The sequence below is a fragment of the Bos indicus genome, chromosome 4, assembly GCF_029378745.1.
Source record: "Bos indicus isolate NIAB-ARS_2022 breed Sahiwal x Tharparkar chromosome 4, NIAB-ARS_B.indTharparkar_mat_pri_1.0, whole genome shotgun sequence".
In the NCBI taxonomy this organism is placed as follows: domain Eukaryota; kingdom Metazoa; phylum Chordata; class Mammalia; order Artiodactyla; family Bovidae; genus Bos; species Bos indicus.
Window position 1 is genome coordinate 46,721,702 of NC_091763.1, and position 23,902 is coordinate 46,745,603.

Below are 23,902 nucleotides of genomic sequence, written 5' to 3' on the forward strand. Positions count from 1 at the left end.
ACTGAAACCTTTTTCACCCTTTATGTGAAATTTAGGTCCCTAATTAAAACAGATTCACCTTAAGAAGACTTCCTATTCCAGTTATAAAAGGTAAAATAAGACTGTATTTTAGCAAATTCAGTTATGTGAAAATAAAAAGTAGACATGAAAAGGATATAAACATATATACCAGTAGTTGCCACTGAAAGGTAAGACTGTGGGTGGTATTTTTTCAAAGGGATAGAATAAACTAATACTGTTTGAAATGATACAAATAATATTCATTAATAAATAAAATTTTGAAACATATGCTAAATTATATCCGTGGATTACTATTGTTTTTTGATCTATCCATTGACAGTGAGGTCTAAGTTATAAAAAAAAAAATCTCTCTCTATCATTTAAGAAATATATTCTAGGTTCCTATGATGTGACAAAATTGAATAATAAGCATTTGGTAAAGGCTCCCATGTGCCACTTCCTTCACTCCTTACTGTACTGTAATTCAACAAACTAATTATTAGTTTCAGTATCTGGAGACTAAAATTAAATATCCTCAAGTTATAAAACTAAATAATGAATAAGCCATCTTCAAACCAAGACTGTCTACAAAGTCCATGCTTACTACACTTAGTTATGTGTTACTCTATAGATACAGACACAGCCTTAAAATAACAAACACATTAACAGAATAAATAAAAAAGCTACAGAAAGCACCAAAGCAATGCAGACAGGTGCACTGACGCTACAGCATGTGTCAGGTGCTACAGGAGGCAAAAGAAAGGTTCTGCTAACCTTGGGGTGGGAAAGAAAACAGGCCCAGTCAATATGGGGAGATGATGGTACCAATGTTTCAAAGAACACAAGAATCCCCAAATGAGGAGAAACATGTGGTAGAACCATTTCAGGCAGAGAAAATGATGTAGTTTTTTTTGGAAACTACCACTATTATTTGGCAATTGCTCCCTGAAAATTTTAAGTGAACTTTCAGGTACAGAGATGGAACAGTCAAATATTTACTTATAATAATAATAATGAATATTTAAGTATATGATTTATTTTAAATATTTGATGGTTTTTAATTCATATAAATATTTATTACTCGGAAAGGTTTATTTCCTCTCATGAAGCAAGTTCATTCAAATGTTTCACGTGCATGTTGGTCATTACTGTATTCCAGCAAAAAAGCCACTTCATAAAGTCAGTTTTCCAAAAGATAGCATCTTCATTTTAAGTTGCCTTAGTTGTTTAAGTATATATGATATGGCCACAGAACTGCTATACCAAGTCAGAAATAATTATTTCATTCAGGTCAGTTAACTATCCCATTTGATCTTATACACATATCATCTCCACATTATAGTCAGCTATTGTTTTACTTTTTTTACGTGATCTTTAAAAGGCCTTAGAAAGACACTCAGTATTTGGAACTCTGAGGAATAATTGTAAAATTGGTGTTAAATGCCTTTGCTTTTTTTTTCCAACTACTTGCCACCATTGAATTCTAAAAATATCTGAAACTAAGCACTGATTGAAATCTTTTCAACTCATAATGTCATTACAAAGAATCTATTCAAAACAGTTATTGAGATAGTCCCGTCTCATATGAGTGCAAGCGCTCTTTACTGGGAGATCATTTCTTGAGAAGAATACTCACCTTCTATTCTAGCAGTCACAGTGTTTCTATATTAACTTCTATCTGCACATGAGAGGAAGGGGAAAAAGAGAAACTTAAAATAAGTTTGACCTAGATCAGTGGTTCTCAAACTGTGGGATATATCAGAAATTCCTAAAGAGATTAGATTGTTAAAGCACATATTTCTGGGATCTGTCCTGCAATTTCTGATTCCGCAGAATTGGGATAGTCTGAGCTGCTGCATTTTTTAAAAGTTCCTGGGTGGTGCCAATGCTGCTAGTCTGGACATCACACTTTGATCCAGATTTTGCCATGCCTTGTTCATCATGTTAAGGGTTTGGATTTTATCCTTAGGCTATAGGTGTCACTGAGGAATTTCAAGCAGGGAAATGACATCATAAGATTTGTGGTTTTTAAAATACCACTCTTACATCACTAAGGAGAATGGGTAATATCTCTCATTGATTCTAATGCACATTACTTTTTTACATTTATAATTTCTGGAAGCAGGATGCATTTTTGCAACCATTGGTATATCACAGTTTAATAGGCAATGAATTTTCTTTCTTAGTGGCACATAAAATAATGGTGCATTATAATTTGTTAAGTGGCTGATTCTCTGAAAGGTAATGTCATTTCTTCTCATGTTGCTGTTTAGACGCTAAGTCATGCCTGATTCTTTTCCAACCCCATGGACTGTAGCCCACCAAGTTTCTCTGTTCATGGGATTTCCCAGGCAAGAATACCGGAGTGGGTTGCCACTTCCTTCTCCAGAGTATCTTCCCAATCCAGGGATCAAACCCACATTTCCTGCATAAGCAGGTGGATTCTTTAACACTGAGCCACCAGGAAAGCAGTATTCTATAAAAGAGAAAGTGAGTTTTATTTCTATTCTATGAGGATGAGGAAACAGATTTTAGGATAATCTAAGAGACTCAATCCAGACCACACAGTTACTAAACAACAGGTCCAAGATTAGAAAATCCAAAATCATTTGACACAAAAAACCAAGCATCTATCCCATAATATGATACTGCTTATACTAATGACCTATATAGTTCACATGCCAGAGAAAGGAAATGAGGGCCAACCAGGGCACCGAAACACATCAACAGGAGCCAAGAAAGATTTTTATGGGCACCAGGTATGAAACACCAAATTTAAGAAACTAAGATGAATCTCTTCAAGACTTTTATTATTAAACTGCAAATAAATGAAAACAGCTAAGTGAACCACCTCCACAAATATAGAGATAGAATCAAACAGCAGTTTGTGAACATGGTTTCTTTCACATCATGCTGCAAGATGCAGAATATGAATGACATAATTTCTCTGAGGAGAGACATTGGTTTGAGGATCCACTTTAAATTATAGGAGATGATACCATTTGAAGTCAGGTTTCTGCCAAAACAGGCCCTGGGCATGAAGAGCTGCCAGAACACTGCATGATTGGCTTTCTAAGAGACGCCACAAGCCCAAGGTATTTCAGTGGCAAACAGAAATGACTCCAAAAAACAAAAATTGTATGCATTTGATTAAATTTGATTTGAAAACTGTGACTTTCTGAAATACCATTTTGTAGACTGCCAAATTATTTTTCAATTCTAATACTTAAAGGAGAAAATTAAAATAGAAAATCTAACAAGTACTATTGGTCATAACATTCTACATATTCCCACTCCCTACTGCAGGTCTATTAATAAAACATTTACTAAATTCTACAATCTCAGCACACTGGAATATCTTGACTCTGATAAGTGAAGAACTGTCACACAGATGCTGTCTACCACTTGGGTGCTCTATTAAATCCCAAGCCAAACTTTAAGAACCCAGGGAAACATGGCCAGAGCAATAAACAGAAGATGTTTCTATTTTTCCCACTTGGTTTTAGGTTCATTATAAACATTTAAGGTCTAGACTGATTTACAGAAATGCATTTAAGTGTTTATAAACAGCCCATAACAGCGGCAGTACATTCTGACAATTAAAGCACTTAAAAAGCTACCATATTATTAAGTTTGACACAACTCAGAAGCAAAATAACCCTGAGTTAAAGGCAAGGCATGTATCTAAATCAACCCCTGTGTCAAAATAATTAGTATTCCAAACTCCTCCAACCAGACAAAGAAATGATAAAAGGTTCTAAGTAAGGGCTGAATTATGCAGGGTAAACAATAGCAAAGCACCATTACTTGCGACTCCAACTAGTGGCAATTAACAATCATTTTCAAGTCAAAGCAGATTCCCTTTAAATGTACAGCCTGTCTCATTTAAATTCCTAATAAATATCAAGATAAGTAGATCATCATTACTATTTTCATCATCAGCATCATGCTGATGGTTAAAAAAAAAAAAAAAAAAAACTCAAACGGAAATCACCAAAAAGCATTGCCTTCCCTTCCTGGAGTGGGAGATGTGGTCTGTTCCTGCTCCCTGGAGGCTCGGGTACAAGTTCAGCTTGTAACACTCCCACTTTGAAAGAGTTACTCAAGGACTCAGCAAAATCAAAGTGGGAAGAGTCCAGCTACAGTGATGGTGTGCCCAGTAGCCATGGGATCCCAAGACTGAGCCCGTGGCATGAGGTTATCTACTGCCTCTGTTAGCTGTTCTCTAGCTTTTCTGTTGTTCCATCACCTTCTTTAACCCTTCCAATTCTATTTCTATTTAAAATAGCCAGTTTGTATCGCTTGGCACTCAGAAGCTTGACTGATAGGCTTCACCACTGCACAGTCTCCATTTTGGGGGGTTAAAAACAAATGATTTTTGAAAACATGTTCAGTTGTTTTGCTATGGTTTTAATAACAAATAATTTCATTTAGTGGGCTTCCCTGATAATCAGTTGGTAAAGAATCCATCTGCAATGAAGGAGACCCCAGTTTGATTCCTGGGTCGGGAAGATCTGCTGAAGGGATAGGCTACCCACTCCAGAATTCTTGGGCTTCCCTGGTGGCTCAGCTGGTAAAGAATCTACCTGCAATGCAGGAGACCTGGGTTCGATCCCTGGGTTGGGAAGATCCCCTGGCGAAGGGAAAGGCTACTCACTCCAGTATTCTGGCCTGGAGAATTCCATGGATTATATATAGTCCATGGGGTCGCATAGAGTTGGACATGATGGAGCGACTTTCACTTTCGTTTAGTAGACAGCTAGAAGTGAGAAATAAGTACAGGGGAAAAAGTGACACTATTCATAATCCCACCACATAGACACAAACAACCACAATCATTTTAGAGCACACCTCTCCAAGATTTCAGTGGAAGTGGACATCTTGACCCCGGAGAAGAAAGCACAGACACACTGACCACACTGGAGATTCGTTAAAGTCATTAAGCCAGGGCAGGGCAACCACATATTTCATCATCCAATTCACTCAGAGTGAAAGGGCTTCTTTCCCTCCTTCTATTAATAAGTTAGCCAAAAAAACATACATAAATTGGGGTTATCCCTGGCCAATCCAAGTGTACACTGCCCCTTCATATCAGAATAGTTGCGCGTACAGTTTAGGAATCCTTACTTAAGAAACAGTCCCAAAGAGGCTATGAATTACAATTTCTTACTCAGCACAGCTTATTTTTATAATTTGTCAAAAAGAGAAAACTAAAACAAAAACAACAAAAAAGATGATGATGATGATGATGATGATGATAAACCCAAGTTCTAACAAGTTGAAAATTTTAATGAAAAAAAATTTTTAAACAAAAACCTACAATATACTTAGCATCAAACAGTACAAAATATAGATCTCTTGCCTAAGTTAGCAAAAACAATGAAACAATTTATCTTTGCATAAGAAGTCACCCAATAAAAAACACATACAGAATAAGACTTCTTTTCTGATTATCAAGGCACCACTAAAGCAGTACATCCAGTTTTTCACACCCAAAATAAAATAACACATCTTTCTGGTTTTCCCTCCTATAATTGGGTCAGAGGCCTTAAGAAAGCTAGAGGGAGGAAAGAGCCTGAACATCAAAATACACTGTTTCAAACAGACTCCTAGGAGATGATAAGAAGTAATGGGATGAGAGCAGAAAATAAAACCATGATTAACAAAATCTAGTTAGAACCAGATATAGAAATAGTACTATTCTATACATAAAGCAAGAGAAAAATATAAAGTATCTGAATACAGATTTAAATACAGATAAGTTAAACGACACTTACTCCTTGGAAGGTAAGTTATGACCAACCTACATAACATATTCAAAAGCAGAGACATTACTTCGCCAACAAAGGTCCATCTAGTCAAGGCTATGGTTTTTCCAGTGGTCATGTATGGATGTGAGAGTAGGACTGTGAAGAAAGCTGAGCGCCAAAGAATTGATGTTTTTGAACTATGGTGTTGGAGAAGACTCTTGAGAGTCCCTTGGACTGCAAGGAGATCCAACCAGTCCATTCTGAAGATCAGCCCTGGGATTTCTTTGGAAGGAATGATGCTAAAGCTGAAACTCCGGTACTTTGGCCACCTCATGGAAGAGTTGACTCATTGGAAAAGACTCTGATGCTGGGAGGGATTGGGGGCAGGAGGAGAAGTGGACGACAGAGGATGAGATGGCTGGATGGCATCACTGACTCGATGGACGTGAGTGTGAGTGAACTCCGGGAGTTGGTGATGGACAAGGAGGCCTGGCGTGCTGCGAATTCAGGGGGTCGCAAAGAGTCGGACACAACTGAGCGACTGAACTGAACTGAACTAGTTTAAGAGTACGAAAACCAGAGATAGTGAGCTTTTAATTTTTTCTCCCCTCTTTAAACCAGAATCTTGCTTTGTAGCACCTTCACTTTTGGCTTTCTGATCTAGACAGTAACTGCTCCTTACCTACAAGCTACTGCCTTACCTCTTTTCTACAAGCGTTCTTTTGAAAATCAATCGTGCTTGCATTCCCCATCATCATGCATCATATTTTACTTACAGTAAATTCAATCTCTAGATCAAATACATTGTGCACAAATCTAAAAGGCCAAAAGTAAATTTTCTGTAAACTTACTATTTTTATCCTTTTATGGATAATTAGTGAAATAATCATTTTATCTAGAACCAGTATGGAATGAACATACTTTAAAACATTTCTTCAAACTGAGTCCCAAGAGTACAGAAAAGGTATAAAAACCATGCAAGGCAACATACAATATTTCTAGTTTATATATCCTGAACAGAAATTATAGTCAGGGACAAATGAAGGGAGAAGGGAAAAAAATGTTTTAACTTTAATAGCCTAAACATACAGTGTAGTTTCAGAAAGTACAGGGTAAACTAACAACTGATCTTTGAACCTCCATAGTCTCCAAAAATGGAAAGATTTCTGGGTGATGAGAATATTGCTTTGAAACAGCAATTTCTCAAGTACATTTTCTCCATGTGTTTTATTTTAAATATGCTCACGATTTGTTGCAGGACTTTACTACAAATGAAAATGTTTACTTGATATTTACCAAAATATTTATCAAATATTTCTGTCAGATATATTTATTGAATATTTACTTAAGTGTTTCAGGTATTTAATAAAAGTAATCTCTGGCAACACTACTCTAGTTCATGGTCTGTAACCTTTATTTTTATTATTATTTTGTCTCAGTTTTTTTAAATGTTCAAGAATCATTTTGTCAAACTGGAAGGAAGAGCTCAAAGGAAAGAAGATGCAAGGGCTCTAACTGAAAACAGAAATGCAGTCAGAATACAAAATATTAACTATCAAGAAAAGACTGTATGGGAAAACTGGCATGTATTACTTTTGAAATTTTGCTCCTGAAGAATTCTAATCCCGATACCAAAATTTGATGGTGGCAAATTGAAGTATATAACAATCCTGAGGGACTAAATCTAGACATTCCTGTTCTGAGGCATCTACCAGCTCCTAGACCATTTACTGAATTGCTATCTTGCCCTGAACTTCATGTACATTATGCACATTATCTTCATATACATTATCTCAGTTAAAGCTCATAAATACACAATTGATATGCATTATTAGATTTGCTTTATACAGATACAAAAACTGGGGCCCAAAGAAGGTTACCTACTTGCCGGAGGTAAACAGTAAGTCAACTGATCCAAGCTGTACCAAAACTCTGGCCTGATTCCAAAACATGACGACTTCTCTACGCAGCCTTTCCTTTCCTAAAACACCACCAACCACTGCCTCCTGAGCACCCATTTTGTATACATTACCTCTTGAAATTCTTACAACTCCATGTGAGGTGGGCATTATCATCTTTATTATAAAGATTAGGAAAACTAAGACCTAAAGAAGTTAGGTAGCTAGCTAGGATTTACTTTCTGGTTCATTGCTGTAAAGGCCATAAACTCTTTTCAATATATCATGCTGCTTTCCAGTTCTGAAACTGAATAAACGCATTAACACAAGATGATCCCTTCCTTTACAGGAAAGAAGTATTCTATTTGGGATGAAGATCTAGTCAGACAGAATCTCTTGTTACCATGGCAACTTTCCTCTTCCTCTCTTCACAGGCCCCCTCATTTCTCTCAGCAAAATGACCAACAACTTCTCAAGGATTATCATCAATTACTCCACTACCTCCCCTGTCAAACACATAACAGGAAATGCTTAAAGATAGCAGAAGGAAATCTTCCCCCCAGAAAAAGTCCTCAGGACCACTCTGAACTTTGTATGATAACCTTACTCCAAGGACCAAATTAGGTTTGGTATATTTTTAAAATAAAAAAATGAAATGTTTCCCACTGTCACTTCCATCTTGTGCCATTATCAACCTGGTGAATGACAGGCATTTCTAGGTCTGCTACTTCATCTATAAAATCAACAGCATTATCTTGCATTTTAGAGCTCTAAGTTATCTGATACACATCCTCTCTTCCTCTGCCTCACTGGGGAAGAAGCTGGAAAGTATGGGGTGGGTAGGTAGGGTCGGGGAACGTAGATAAAACTCCACAGTAATTAAAGCAAAATAACCGTTATTAGCTTGTAATGTATACACAAAGATCTACTCATAGGCACACAAAGTCCAATCTGAAACAAGCAACAAAAAACAATCCAGAGTTTGTGCTTTGCCAATTCCAAAAGAATCATCTATTTTTAGCTTACATCCACTCAAGAGATGGCCTAGACTGGTCTGCAATAGCCAGCTTAACTGCTGAACAGTCAACTTGGCTCACCAATGAATCTCTAAGGCAAGACAAATCTTCGGTCCTTAAGAGTAGTAACCTTTGGCTTGACTGCATCCATAAATTGAATATAAGAAAAGAAAGCTAGAAAGATTTTCAGTTTGCCAAGAAAGTAGCATTTCAAATATACACATTTATTTCAGTATCTCATTTCTTCCGGTATCAAAAGAAAGGTCGGCCAAGACTCAAAAGTCTGGACATCCTTACATTCCAATCTTAATTCTCCAAGTCTAACTGAGTCACTTTATAGCAGGGGGCTGTGAAAAGGAGCAAAGGGGGCAAGATTAAAATTAATTAATTTTAATCACTTGTCTAGATTAATTAAAAATTAATTAATCTAAAATCACTTGCAAAACAACCTTAAATAACAATGAATTTAGGGCTGTGAACAAAGGTAAGAATTTCAATAAATTCTGGATTTGAGAAAAGGTATAAAACTTTATATTTCACTTTTCAAATTATCTATAAACTAGAGCATTATCAATAAATATATGCAGTTCAGTAGATCACCTCGGAGAAGGCAATGGCACCCCACTCCAGTACTCTTGCCTGGCAAATCCCATCGACGGAGGAGCCTGGTGAGCTGCAGTCCATGGGGTCGCTAAGAGTCCGACACAACTGAGCGACTTCACTTTCACTTTTCACTTTCATGCACTGGAGAAGGAAATGGCAACCCACTCCAGTGCTCTTGCCTGGAGAATCCCAGGGATGGGGGAGCCTGGTGGGCTGCCCTCTATGGGGTTGCACAGAGATGGACACGACTGAGGCGACTTAGCAGCAGCAGATCACCTAAACTTAAATGTGAGAACCAGCCAAACAATGTTTTCTCAAACCAATGTAGGGAGCTTTGCCTACTATTCTGGATGCTGCCTTCGGTCAGACACAAAGGAAATAACACTAGACAAAGCAGCAGCGTAAGTTCAAGTCCCAACTCTGACATTAATAACTGAGTATGCCACCAAAGCTCGTAGCTCACGGGATACCCAACATCAGGGAGGTGTTTCCAGAAGCAGAGGGTATACCAGAGAGGCTGCTGGAGAGCTGACTGACAGCAAGAGAGCCTTTGAGGTCTCTAAGGACAGGGAGGTGGAGTAAAAGAGCTACAGAAAGAACATTCAGCAAAGCTTTTTAGAAGAAAGTGAAACAAGAAGATACTGACCAGCTTTTTCTAATAAAAAAGACAGAAATAACTTTTTCTTAGAGAAAACTTTCTTACTAGTTAGGAAAGAAACTTTAAAACCTTTATTCAAATAAACATTAAACACTTAAGTCTATTACTATATGGGTCAGAAGACATTCGTGGTACCAGGAACACAAAACTTGTCTCTCTCATCTAGTACAGAAATACAAACAGCAAACTAAGGGACAAAAACAGGGAGAAGGGCCCTCAGGGGGAGAGAAGTAAAGTAAAGTCGCTCAGTTGTGTCCGAATCTTTGCGACCTGTGGACTGTAGCCCACCAAGCTCTTCTGTCCATGGGATTCTCCAGGCAAGAATACTAGAGTGGGTTGCCATTTCCTTCTCCTGGAGGAGAGAAGTGCAGCTCAAAGCAGAGATGACGCCTAAAAGGTCATGAGGTCAAGGCAAAGGAAGAGTCTATTAGGAAGATAAAAGGGTGAAAGCACCAACGATGGCAGACCACTAAGAATCTAGATGAGGGGCACCAGACTGTGAAAGACCTTAAGCTATACTGAAGAGTCTCTCAAGGAAGGTGATCCTGGAGGTGGTGCAAAGGGGAGAGGCCAGCAGAGGTCAGAAAGAAGGTCAGCATCTGAGGCCTGAGGCAAGGAATGGCTGAAAAGAGAGAGCAGTGCAATAAAGTCGCAGGGGAGCAGACAGGACCTAGTGACTAAATGGATGTAAACTGTGAGGTAAATGAGATATAGTAATGCTGAGGCTTTTAAGTCTACAGAAAGTTACAAACATTCCCTTTTAAAAATTAAAATTAGCAAAGTGACAAAATAATAGCAGAGAGCCAAAAGAGCCTTTCCTAGTCACAGTGGGGCCCAGAGTTGTAGAGCCTGGCAGTTAAGAAGTAACATGAGCAAGAAGTCTAGCAGAGGTGACAGTGGCTCCAGCAGCTGCTAAAAGAAAAGCTTGAAATTTACATACACACATAAGCAAAACATCACCATTTGCTAGAGTAACATTAGGGGTAAGGGACTTCCTTCTATCCTTGTAGAGGCCTCTCAAAATTTCCTGTTGTCTTCTGCTTTCTTTCAAAGATATTTACAATGCACTTACAAACTTACAGAGAGATAAGGTAATTTTTATCCATAACTCCAAAAGCCCTAAGGGCAACCATAAACAAAAGTATTACTTATTCTTTCCCTTCCCCTACAAATACTTTTCAAATCCTAAAAGATGATGCTGTTAAAGTACTGCACTCAATATGCCAGCAAATTTGGAAAACTCAGCAGTGGCCACAGGACTGGAAAAGGTCAGTTTTCATTCCAATCTCAAAGAAAGGCAGGGCCAAAGAATGTTCAAACTACTGCACTCAATTCACATGCTAGCAAAGGAATGCTCAAAATTCTCCAAGCTAGGCTTCAACAGTACGTGAACCAAGAACTTCCAGATATTCAAGCTGGATTTAGAAAAGGAAGAGGAACCAGAGATCAAATTGCCAACAACCCCTGGATCATCGAAAAAGCAAGAGAATTCCAGGAAAACATTTACTTCTGCTTCATTGACTACCCTAAAGCCTTTGACTGTGTGGATCTCAATAAACTGTGGAAAATTTTGAAACAGATGGGAATATCAGACCACCTGACCTGCCTCCTGAGAAACCTGTATGCAGGACAAGAAGCAACAGAACCGGACATGGAACAGACTGGTTCAAACTTGGGAAAGGAGTACATCAAGGCTGTATATTGTTACCCTGCTTATTTAACTTATATGCAGAGTTCATCATCTGAAATGCTGGGCTGGATGAAGCACAAGCTGGAATCAAAATTGCTGGGAGAAATATCAATAACCTCAGAAATATAGATGACATCACCTTTATGGCAGAAAGTGAAGAGGAACTAAAGAGCCTCTTGAAGGTGAAAGAGGAGAGTGAAAAAGTTGGCTTAAAACTCAACATTCAAAAAACGAAGACCATGGCATCTAATGTCAAACTTCATGGCAAATAATGGGGAAACAATGGAAACAGTGACAGACTTTATTTTCTTGGGCTCCAAAATCACTACAGATGGTGACTGAGACATGAAATTAAAAGATGCTTACTCCTTGGAAGATAAGCTATGACAAATCTAGGCAGCATATTAAAAAGCAGAGATACCACTTTGCCAACAAAGGTCCGTATATAGTCAAAGCTATGGTTTTTCCAATAGTCATGTATGGAGTTGGACTATAAAGAAAGCTGAGCACTGAAGAATTGATGCTTTTGAACTGTGGTGTTGGAGAAGACTCTTGAGAGTCCCTTGGACAGCAAGGAGATCCAACCAGTCCATTCTAAAGGAGATCAGTCCTGGGTGTTCACTGGAAGGACTGATGCTGAAGCTCCAAAACTTTGGCCACCTGATGCAAAGAACTGACTCATCAGAAAAGACCCCGATGCTGTGAAAGATTGAAGGCAGAAGGGGAAGAGGACAACAGAGGATGAGATGGTTGGATGGCATCACTGATTCGACAGACTTGAGTTTGAGCAAGCTCTGGGAGTTGGAAATGGACAGGGAGTCTGGTGTGCTGCAGTCCATGGCGTCACAAAGACTCAGACATGACTGAGCAATTGAACTGAACAGTATGGATGAGAGTTGGACCATAAACAAGGCTGAGTGCCTAAGAATTGATGCTTCTGAACTGTGGTGTCGGAGAAGACTCTTGAGAGTCCTTTGGACTGCAAGGAGATCAAACTAGTCAATCCTAAAGAAAATCAATCCTGAATATTCATTGGAAGGACTGATGCTGAACCTGAAGCTCCAATACTTTGGCCACCTGATTTGAAGAGCTGACTCATTGGAAAAGACCCTGATGCTGGGAAAGATTGAAGGCAGGAGAAGGGGAAGACAGAGGATGAGATGGTTGGATGGCATCACTGACTCAATGGACATGAGCTTGAGCAAGCTCCAGAAGATGGTGAAGGACAGGGAAGCCTAGCATGCTGCAGTCCACAGGTTTGCACAGAGTCTGACATGTGACGTGACTGAGCAACTAACCAACAACAACAACAAATACATTTTACAAGACAGAAAAGTGAAGCACAGATTGGCCATATAACCTATCTACCAGCACAGTGAGAAAAAATTTAACAAATAATGAGTTTGGTATAGGGTAGGTTAAATTTGACATTTCAGTAGATTTTAGGTAGTGATATAAAGCAGGCAGCTGGATATATGTGTCTGTAGCTCAGAAAGGAGAACTGGAGGTATATGTTCAAAAGTCTGCTCACAGATGGTACTCAACACCATAGAAACATGAGAAATGAAACGTGAGAGATGAAATCATCTTCAGAGAGAGAACACCAAGAAAAGCACAGACCTTGGACAGAGACTCTGAGGAAGGGTCAGCATACGGATAAAGAAGAAATCAAAAAAGAAACTGAGACAGATCACTTTCACTTCTCTATCTTCTAACTTTTTCACTAACCAAAGAAACCTTCTGTATTAAGCCTATCTATTTCAGAGCCAGATATTTTGAATACTGAATACATTAAATTTTACTAGTGTTGAGAGGTGGCCAGTTAGTGACAACAATCTTTCACTTGCCTTGGACTGTCAGGAGAAAAGGGACTCCATATGAGTGAAATCTGCTGATGAGAAGCATTTCCAGATAAGGGAAACTTTCCCTTTATGTGAATGGTTTGTAGCTCAAACGCCTTCTAGAATCAGGTAGTTGAGTGTGAAGTACTATGACACACAACAGTAAATCAGGACAAGCATTAGAGTACTAGACAGCAAAAGTCTGAATTCTGTCTGTGTGTCCTAGTTCTATTTGTTCTGTTTCAAAGCAAAGGTTGGCACTCTTAATCTCTTTCCTTCTTGGTTGCTTGTATGTTGAAGTCAGTGGAGAAAGAAATGAGTACAAACTCAATTATTAAATGCATGCGACCTGACTCAGGACACCTACTACCAAAAAATACTCAAAATTGTCAGATAATACATGAGCACAGTTGATGGAGCTGCAAAATATGGCTTTGAGAGGACCTCTTTGACTTAACTGAGGTATGACACTGTTAAACCATAACATACTGGTTTCTTATATATGAAGTGGGAATAGAACCATCTATAGTATACATCTGTAAGGATTTCTTGAAGAATTAATAGTGAATATGAAAATGTGCTATAAAACAAAAGGCATTTAATATTACTTCTTCCATGCTCTGGCTTGAGCAGATATTAAAGAAGAGTACTAGTATAATTTAAAATAATCATTCTTGGTTTTCTTAAGAGAAGATAACTAGGCAAACCAATTGCCTTGTGCAATGTTCCAAGACTCCAAATTTCTTAACTTTATAAACACTGAAAGTTTACAAGAATCCTATCTGGACTCTTAGATAAATCACTTCACTATTTCAGGCACTGGCTTTTCTCATGCAGAAAATAATGGTGGAGGATAAACTGGATCTCTAATTTCCCTTCTTGCTATGATAATTTTCATCATTACATTCAGCCATATAAGCCTGGTCAAAAAAATGAGTTAAATGCTTTTGATTAGTTAATAAAAACAAATTCTTATAACTGAGCCACATCATTCATAAGTACACTTCTACCTTTATCATCTCAACTATGATACATTAAAGTTAGAGAGAAAATAATACTTTTGATAATGTGATGATTGCTCCAAACATTCCTTTCAATAAGCCTATCTATGACTTGGAATAAAATGAGACATGACAGTAGATCTTCAAGCTCTTCATATGAGCTCTTGTTGTCTATGTGCTTCTCAAAGCATGAGGCTATCATTGAGCTAAATGTTATTCTAGTGTTTAAATTGAAATACATTATTCTGTACAACATGCACTTAAATGCAAAAAGTGCAAGAAAAGAAACACTGATGTGCTGTATGACTAGAAAAAGACTGCTATGGGCTGTGTTAGGCTTACTGGGGGACATGATGTCAGTCACTCTACAATTTCACATTTGTAGATATAGAGGTTTTAAGTTACATGCATATAAGGAGCAATGCTACTGAATGATGCCATGGGAATTTAAAAGTTTAGAATTACAAAAAGCACCAAATCACATCAGGTAACTAGAGCGAGCCTCATCTTTAGAAAAAGTCAACTTCTGTGGATCCCCTTTTAAAACATTAAATTTGAAGAATTTCTTGGAAAACACTTGATTTGCATTCACCTGAAAATATTTCTACAGATACTTCATAGCATCTAGTCCTAAGAATCAGAAAGCCTTTAATGTTCTCCACAAAAATCTGTGATTCCATTAAACAATCAGGTGGGTGAACAGCAGGGAAGTTTTACTACTATGAAAATCGGTTCCACCTTTGCCATCAGTCATTAAATACTTTATAGTAACTCTGAGAAACAAGGGATAATAACTGTTTAACGTCAGGAGACCGTGAAATAGGGGCCACATTGCCACAGGGAACATAGCTGACCTCAGGGCAGCAACAGCAGCAGAAGCTCCTTGGGGGCACATGACCGTGGAGGAACAGAGCGAGAATGAACTGGACACTGCACAGCTCATTATACCCAAACACAAATTCTTGATTTGTTCACTTTGAAATAAATACTTGCATCTACAGTGAAACAGAAGTATACCAAGGTACCACTGTAGCAATGAATAAATCAATACACTCTCTTCCTTCATCTACAAAAGCCCAGAAAAAATTGACAGTCCTAAACTAAAGAGAAAATCACATATAACAGACCAAAGTGTTGAACTGCATCATAGGCAGCCAAGGATTCTGCTAGAGAAGTCTTTCATTTATCCAAACACAGACTGTCAAATTATAAAAGCAAACATTTAATCTCTTAAGAAAATGACTGAGCTCAGCAACAAAATAAAAAAACTTTCTCCCACAATTCTGTATTTAATTCCATCAGACTTCCTTTTCCATAAATGAGTATAATTTTTTTTCATAAGTGAGTATAATTTTGAATGTGAGTATAATTTTGTAAGTATAATTTTGTAAACTTTCTTCAGCCTTGCATTAAACAAAGGCTCTTCCTGCAAACTGCAAGATAATCCTGCAAAGGATTATCTTGACCCCTAAAATAAAATACCCTTTTTCATTCAGAATTCAGGGGGTACTATCACAATCAATACAAAACTGTTGAGGGGCAAAAAGGCTTGTTGAAGAGGACAAGAACAGATTCTGGAGGAGGGAAGGGAGTGCCTGGTAGCATGTAGGGATTCCCAGACCAGGGACTGAACCCATGCCCACTGCAGTGCAAGTATAGTTTTAAACCACTGGACCGCTATAGAAGTCTTTGGATTTCGTTTAAATTCTGGCTAAAACAAGGCCAAGAACAATCTGAGAATAATCTGTGTATGTGTGTATGTGCTAGATACCTTAAACCATAAAATCAGATGGAACACAGACTTGTACTAACGTAACACTGTTACGTTAGTACAACATTAAAAAGAGGATTTAAAATTTAGTTAAGTGGTGCAATGGCAAATAATTAAGTGATATTTTTTTGCCCTTAAAAGAGAAAGAGGCACTAGAAACACCTTTGCTAAGTCGCGTCAGTCGTGTCCGACTCTGTGCGACCCCATACATGGCAGCCCACCAGGCTCCCCCGTCCCTGGGATTCTCCAGGCAAGAACACTGGAGTGGGTTGCCATTTCCTTCTCCAATGCAGGAAAGTGAAAAGTGAAAGTGAAGTCGCTCAGTCCTGTCCAACTCTTAGCGACCCCATGGACTGCAGCCTATCAGGCTCCTCCATCCATGGGATTTGCCAGGCAAGAGTACTGGAGTGGGGTGCCATTGCCTTCTCCAAGAAACACCTTTATCAAACGACAAATAACTAGTGAATGCCTTTGTATTATCAATTTGAGTTCAAGAAAAGGAAATAAATTCTTTTACCCATACACTGTAATATTGTCAGGATAAAAAGCAAAATAACAAGAAAATGGAAAGGGATAGAGCGGAGGTCAGGAAAGAAAAATAATAAAGCAAATAATAATCTTTTCTAAATGAAAAAAGAAAGGTTAAGACAACAGAGTTCACTGGCATTTCCATCTGAAAATATTATTCAGTGGTTATAAATTTTAAGTTAAAATTAAATAAAATTTAAAATTTATTCTTTGGTCATGAGAGCAACTTATCAAATGCTCAGTAAGGCATAACCACATTATAGAACCTTCTACCACTACAGAAAGTCCATTGTACAGGCCTGGCTTGGTGTATTTTAGATAAATTATAGAAGTGAAGTTTTATATATACACCATACAAAGACTTCTGTCACAAACTGTTGACAGAAAATTTTGAGGCAAACATTTTATATTTTAATATTTCATATTCATGATTATTGGGTATCCTGCCATCATGATTAACCATATATAACACAGAAAAAATACTGAAAGTCCAACAGGCAAACTATCTGTCTTTAGAGCATATCTACCCATCCAAACAAATACGGAATTACCTCCTTTTACAGCCTTGAAGAAAAATGTATTTCATAGCCTTTAAAAAAAAAGCAGAGTGTGAGTGTGCTTTTATTTTTTTAGGTCATTTATTAAGAAATTTTAAAAACTGAGGTATAGTTGATTTGCATTGTTCTGTTAGTTTCTACTGCACAGCAAAGTGATTCAGTTATATATATATTTATATATAAACATATACTTTTATATACATATATATATACTTTAGATGCTTTTTCAGTTTCTCTACCTTTATAATTTATTGCAAAATATTGAATATAGTTTCCTGTGCTATACAGTAGGACCTCATTGCTTACTTTATTTTTTAATTAATTTATTTTAATTGGAGGATAATTACAACATTGTGATGGTTTTTGCCATACGTTGACAGGAATCAGCCACAGGTACACATGCGTGATTATGCTTTAAAAAAAAATTATTTATTTATTTGGCTGCACTGAGTCTTGGTTGTAGCATCTAGTTCCCTGAGTGTGTGTGTGCTAAGTCACTTCAGTCATGTCCGACTCTTTGCAACCCTATAGACTATAGCCCTCCCGGCTCCTCTGTCCATGGAATTCTCCAGGCAAGAATACTGGAGTGGGCTGCCATTTCCTACTCCACTAAGTTCCCTGAACAGGGATCAAACTGGGGCCCCTGCATTGGGAGTGCAAATTCTTAGCCACTGGACCACCAGGAAGTCCTGACTGCCTCTCTTGGTAATTCTCCCAGCATCAAGGAATTCATCTGCCCTCTCTCACTCAAATGGAAAACACTGCTATAATTTTTTTACCCATTTCCAGAACAAATGAATTATCAACTCTACAGGACATGCTACAACCTTCAAGCCTAGAAGATAAAATGTGTTTCTTTGAACTTCCTTAAAAAACCCTACTTTTAGCCTTATGCAGCATGCATCTGTTCTCAACATGGGCAGAACATCTCTGTTACTGAAACTTTTCCATGATTCTTGTAAACTATAGCATAAAAGTCAAAACCCTTACTGCTACATAGAAGAGTCCTTTCCATCAGGGTACAACATCTCTCTCTCACCTATTTTCCCATCCTTTCTTCTACCTCATTCCAAGCCATGTGCAAATATTTAGAGCTCCCAGATGGTCCCACAACATTTCATTTCACTCTGACTTCTCCCATGCTACTTCTAGGCTAAACTAAGGATTTGGACTCCTGTACAAAGCATACTCCTTACCCTTACTCCTCCCCAAAGATTCAAATTCCACCAAGAAAAGTGCATTTTGTCTAAGGGAAGATCTTGAATAAAAAGATGATTAAATTATGCAATCGTCAGTGAAGACTTACTGCACATCAACAAGGCCCTGGTTTAACAAGGAAGGTTAGAGACTCTTAATTCCTATACATTTTTTAAAAAAATAAAGAGAGAAAAACCAACCATCTGTGTTGAAGGTTATCTGTCTGGAGCGAGAAGTTTGGATCATTTAACTTCCTGAAATCTCTTACAAAGTTAAGATTCATTAGCATGAATACTAAGTACACTCAAGGAGTTTAATAAATGCCTAAGTTTTTTGGGGGACTCCAAAATCACTGCAGAAGGTGACTGCAGCCATAAAATTAAAAGACGCTTACTCCTTGGAAGGAAAGTTATGACCAACCTAGACAGCATATTCAAAAACAGAGACATTACTTTGCCAACAAAGGTCCATCTCTAGTCAAGGCTATGGTTTTTCCAGTGGTCATGTATGGATGTGAGAGTTGAACTGTGAAGAGGGCTGAATGCCGAAGAATTGATGCTTTTGAACTGTGGTGTTGGAGAAGACTCTTGAGAGTCCCTTGGACTGCAAGGAGATCCAACCAGTCCATTCTAAAGGAGATCAGTCCTGGGGTTCTTTGGAAGGAATGATGTTGAAGCTGAAACTCCAGTACTTTGGCCACCTCATGCAAAGAGTTGACTCATTGGAAAAGACTCTGATGCTGGGAGGGATTGGGGGCAGGAGGAGAAGGGGACAACAGAGGATGAGATGGCTGGATGGCATCACTGACTCGATGGACGTGAGTTTGAGTGAACTCCGGGAGTTGGTGATGGACAGGGAGGCCTGGCATGCTGAGATTCATGAGGTCGCAAACAGTCGGACACGACTGAGCGACTGAACTGAAATGAAGTGAATACAACAATCTACTGAGTCTTGTATCTTGTTAAAGTCGATCATACAGACTTCACTTCACTATCACTCACAAACACCAGAAGAAACACCAAAGGTACCACAACAATATTTGACTTTACTAGAAGGAAGAGACAAGGAGCAAAGAGACTACTAAGTAGACACTGCCTAGCATATTGCCTAAAGTCATCTATAAAACACTCAAAAAGAGACTAATACAAAAATCCCAAATGAGGGTGTAAGCAAAAAAGTTTGTCATAACATAAGAAAAACTGCATATGTTAAGTGTAAAATGTTAATTCCTAAATAATTTGTCAGTATAACACTGGTTTTTCTTGTTGGTGATGTTATTAACATACATCTGCTTGAATTTTATAGATATACATTATGCTGAAACAAAAGTTAACCTTAAAAACATTAATAATAATAACCGACCTTTAATGATAAAAGCACAGTACTTTGTTTTCTTTTTAATCTGAATATTCTAAAATGAGTAAGTGTATCTTCTGAGATATGTGGGAAAGATTGTTAGATGATAATAATCATAATTAAGGCTTGATTCTCCTGCATAAATTAGTATATTTTTCTTTATAGGTAATAAGAGCAATGTTATGTTTTTTCCTTTAGTTTGCCTGTTAGAAAACATAAGGCCAAATCTGTTAGTCACCTTCAGAAGTTGCACAGCAAAACGCCACATATCTGCGTGTGTATCTGAATCTCCCCCCTCGTAACTTTCTATCCTGACATGTATTTTCTCTGACCCTTTTCTATTGCATTGTAGGTATTCTGCATGCGTGCGTGCTAAGTCGCTTCAGTTGTGGCCGACTCTTTAAGACCCATGGACTGTCACATGCCAGGAGTCCTCTGAGACCCTCTGTTCATAGGATTCTCCAGGCAAGAATACTAGAGTAGGTTGCCTTTTCCTCCTCCAGAGGATCTTCCCAACCCAGGGATCAAACACCCTTCTCTTATGTCTAACTAGCTTTAAAATGCTTTTTGTGGGGAGAGATGGAAGCAAAGAGGAAAAAGGAGGAAAGGATGAAGTGACAGTCATTCAAACAGAACACTGTTCTACCTCTGTAATTTCCAGATTACTTATTATAGTTTAAGTTCCATCAGAGAAATGCATCTCTTTTGGAGGTCATTTCTACTCTATATCAGTTAATATCTCATGGAATTTGAGGTATCTTATTAGCATGTGGTTATTGGAGGAGAGGTCATCAGTATTTCTGAGTATTTGAAATGTCAAGAAAACCTATAAATATATCCCTTAACAAGACAATTGTTTGACTTATATTCTATAGATAATGCTTAGTACTCATATGATTTGAAATTCCTTGAAAATAAATCTGCACAGGTCTGTGGCTCACAAATTGTAAATCCATGTGCTACAGTACAGTAGAAAAAATGTTTACCATGAACTGAATTTAGAAAACAGATAGTTTCTTTAAAAAAATAAATAAATAAAGACTGATACAAGTTTCTGCTTTGTTTTCTAATCTGCACTCTCAATTAAAATAAGAGACACCTTACATGAAAACCTAATTTTCAACTTTTCCTGAAAATCACAGAAACTCACACAACTTGGTCTGTGTTTTAACATGGCAGCAATCAGCAACAGCTGATCAGTGCCATCTCTTTAGATGGGGCTGTGGTTGTCAATTTGCTAAAGTCCCCACCAGGCCCTCATAGCTCCTTTACAGTGGCCTTCAGTAGACAATTGTGTTTGCAACCCTTCACCACAGCTATAGTCTTACTATACATTCCCTAAAAATGCAACTATTGATTATTTATAATCCTTTCAAAGAGTGCTAATGGCCTCCCACCATAGAGTCATTCATGATGCAGTAACTCAGCATTGCACACCCAACAACCAGGGTATGTTGGCGTAAGCCACCCACCAAAATCTCTTCTGCTTTTGTGTTGCCACTGCTGCTCCCTGGTCTCCCAATAACTGACTGGCTAGCACATGGCAGCTGCTGATCCATGTTGGCTGGATGACCTGATGATGATGATGATGATGTTGTTCAGTTGCTCAGTCGTATCCAACTCTTTGTGACCCCATGGACTGCAGCACCTCAGGCTTCCTTGTTCTTCAGTATCTCCTGGAGTTTGCTCAAACTCATGTTCATTGAGTCAATGATGCCATCTAACCATCTCATCCTCTGTTGCCCCCTTCTCCTCCTGCCCTCAATTGTTCCCAGCATCAGGTTCTATTCCAAGAACTGAGAATGGATGCATGACAAATGTAATCTATACCAAAGTTAGTCTTAATTTCTTCCAACTAGTGGCACATTAATTTCTGCCTCAAAGGGAATCTGCAATATGATTGCTTAGAATTACTTTTTATTATTGTCATTGCAGCTCACATTAGTTAAAAACTTCCCTGAACTACCATTTTGGGGGAGGAGTTCCCAAAGTGAAGAGGAACTGCCACTGCTGGTACATAAAATGATGAGATGATACTTTGGACTAGGTATTGAATCACATACTGAGAAAATGACCCCTCTCCCAAGGTTCTTTAAATTTATCAGAATATATCAAAGAGCAAGCCTCACTTTGGTACTCACACATATTTAAGCTCTTTTATGACACCGCCAATTTAATTTCCCTTGTAAACAGAAAGAGCATATGGCTCAGGCCTGAAGGCTTTATCAGACAACAGAATCTAGACAGAATTTAACAGCAATTGTTTTTAAAAGCAATTGATACTGGTTCACCCATTGTGGGAGGGGTACAAAGATTCCCTTTTAAAGAAAATTAGCATTTAAAAAGGATTATAAAATTTTGTGTTTTTATGTTATGTATTTTATCACCGTAAACCACTAAAAAAAACAAAAAAAACAAGATGTTAACAGCAGAAGGTGAAGTGTAAACCATGACAAAAAGCACCAGGGTGATATTTGAAATACTAACATTTGGAAACAAAAGGCTATATGGCTTGATGTTACCAGTACAGAACCAAGTGGAACATGTTCAGATTTACTTTAATTTCTATTTTGCATTAAAACAAATGTAAATATATATAATAATAAACTGTATTTTTTTGGTGATAGAAAAAGCTAAGATTTGTAACTCTGACATTAAGAGTTAAATTAGCTTATGCTATGCTAAGTCACTTCAGTCGTGTCCGACTCTGTGCGACCCCATAGATGGCAGCCCACCAGGGTCCCCCGTCCCTGGGATTCTCCAGGCAAGAACACTGGAGTGGGCTGCCATTTCCTTCTCCAATGCATGAAAGTGAAAAGTGAAAGTGAAGTCGCTCAGTCGTGTCTGACGCTTAGCGACCCCATGGACTGAAGCATAACAGGCTCCTCCGTCCATGGGATTTTCCAAGCAAGACTACTGGAGTGGGGTGCCATTGCCTTCACAAGGAAATCCACTGCAGTATTCTTGCCTGGAGAATCCCATGGATAGATAGGGAAGCCTGGCGGGTTACAGTCCATGAGGTTGCAAAGAGTCAGACATGACTGAAGCAACTTAACACACACATATACTTGATCATATGATTTTATATATATTAATAACTTCAGATATGCAGATGACACCACCCTTATGGCAGAAAGTGAAGAGGAACTAAAAAGCCTCTTGATGAAAGTGAAAGTGGAGAGTGAAAAAGTTGGCTTAAAGCTCAACATTCAGAAAACGAAGATCATGGCATCCGGTCCCATCACTTCATGGGGAATAGATGGGGAAACAGTGGAAACACTGTCAGACTTTATTTTGGGGGGCTCCAAAATCACTGCAGATGGTGACTGCAGCCATGAAATTAAAAGACGCTTACTCCTTGGAAGAAAAGTTATGACCAACCTAGATAGCATATTGAAAAGCAGAGACATTACTTTGCCAACAAAGGTCCGTCTAGTCAGGGCTATGGTTTTTCCAGTGGTCATGTATGGATGTGAGAGTTGGACTGTGAAGAAGGCTGAGCACCGAAGAATTGATGCTTTTGAACTGTGGTTTTGGAGAGGACTCTTGAGAGTCCCTTGGACTGCAAGGAGATCCAACCAGTCCATTCTGAAGGAGATCAGCCCTGGGATTTCTTTGGAAGGAATGATGCTAAAGCTGAAACTCCAGTACTTTGGCCACCTCATGCGAAGAGTTGACTCATTGGAAAAGACTCTGATGCTGGGAGGGATTGGGGGCAGGAGGAGAAGGGGATGGCAGGAGATGAGATGGCTGGATGGCATCACTGACTGGATGCACGTGAGTCTGAGTGAACTCCAGGAGTTCGTGATGGACAGGGAGGCCTGGCGTGCTGCAATTCATGGAGTCGCAAAGAGTAGGACACAACTGAGTGACTGAACTGAACTGATATATATATATATATATATACACACACACACACACACACACACACACACATATATATAATTGACTTAATCTATGCCAATACCATAGAAATTGGTAACTCCCTACACCAAAAAAAAAAAAAAAACCTTCGCACAAAGTTCATAATTTATAA

At 38.3% G+C, this 23,902-nt stretch overlaps 1 protein-coding gene across 11 annotated transcripts in view; it reads right to left on the reverse strand.

The window, feature by feature from the left end:
• SRPK2 (SRSF protein kinase 2) overlaps positions 1-23,902 on the reverse strand; it is a 249,317-nt gene that overhangs the window by 114,871 nt on the left and 110,544 nt on the right. The window lies entirely within an intron of this gene.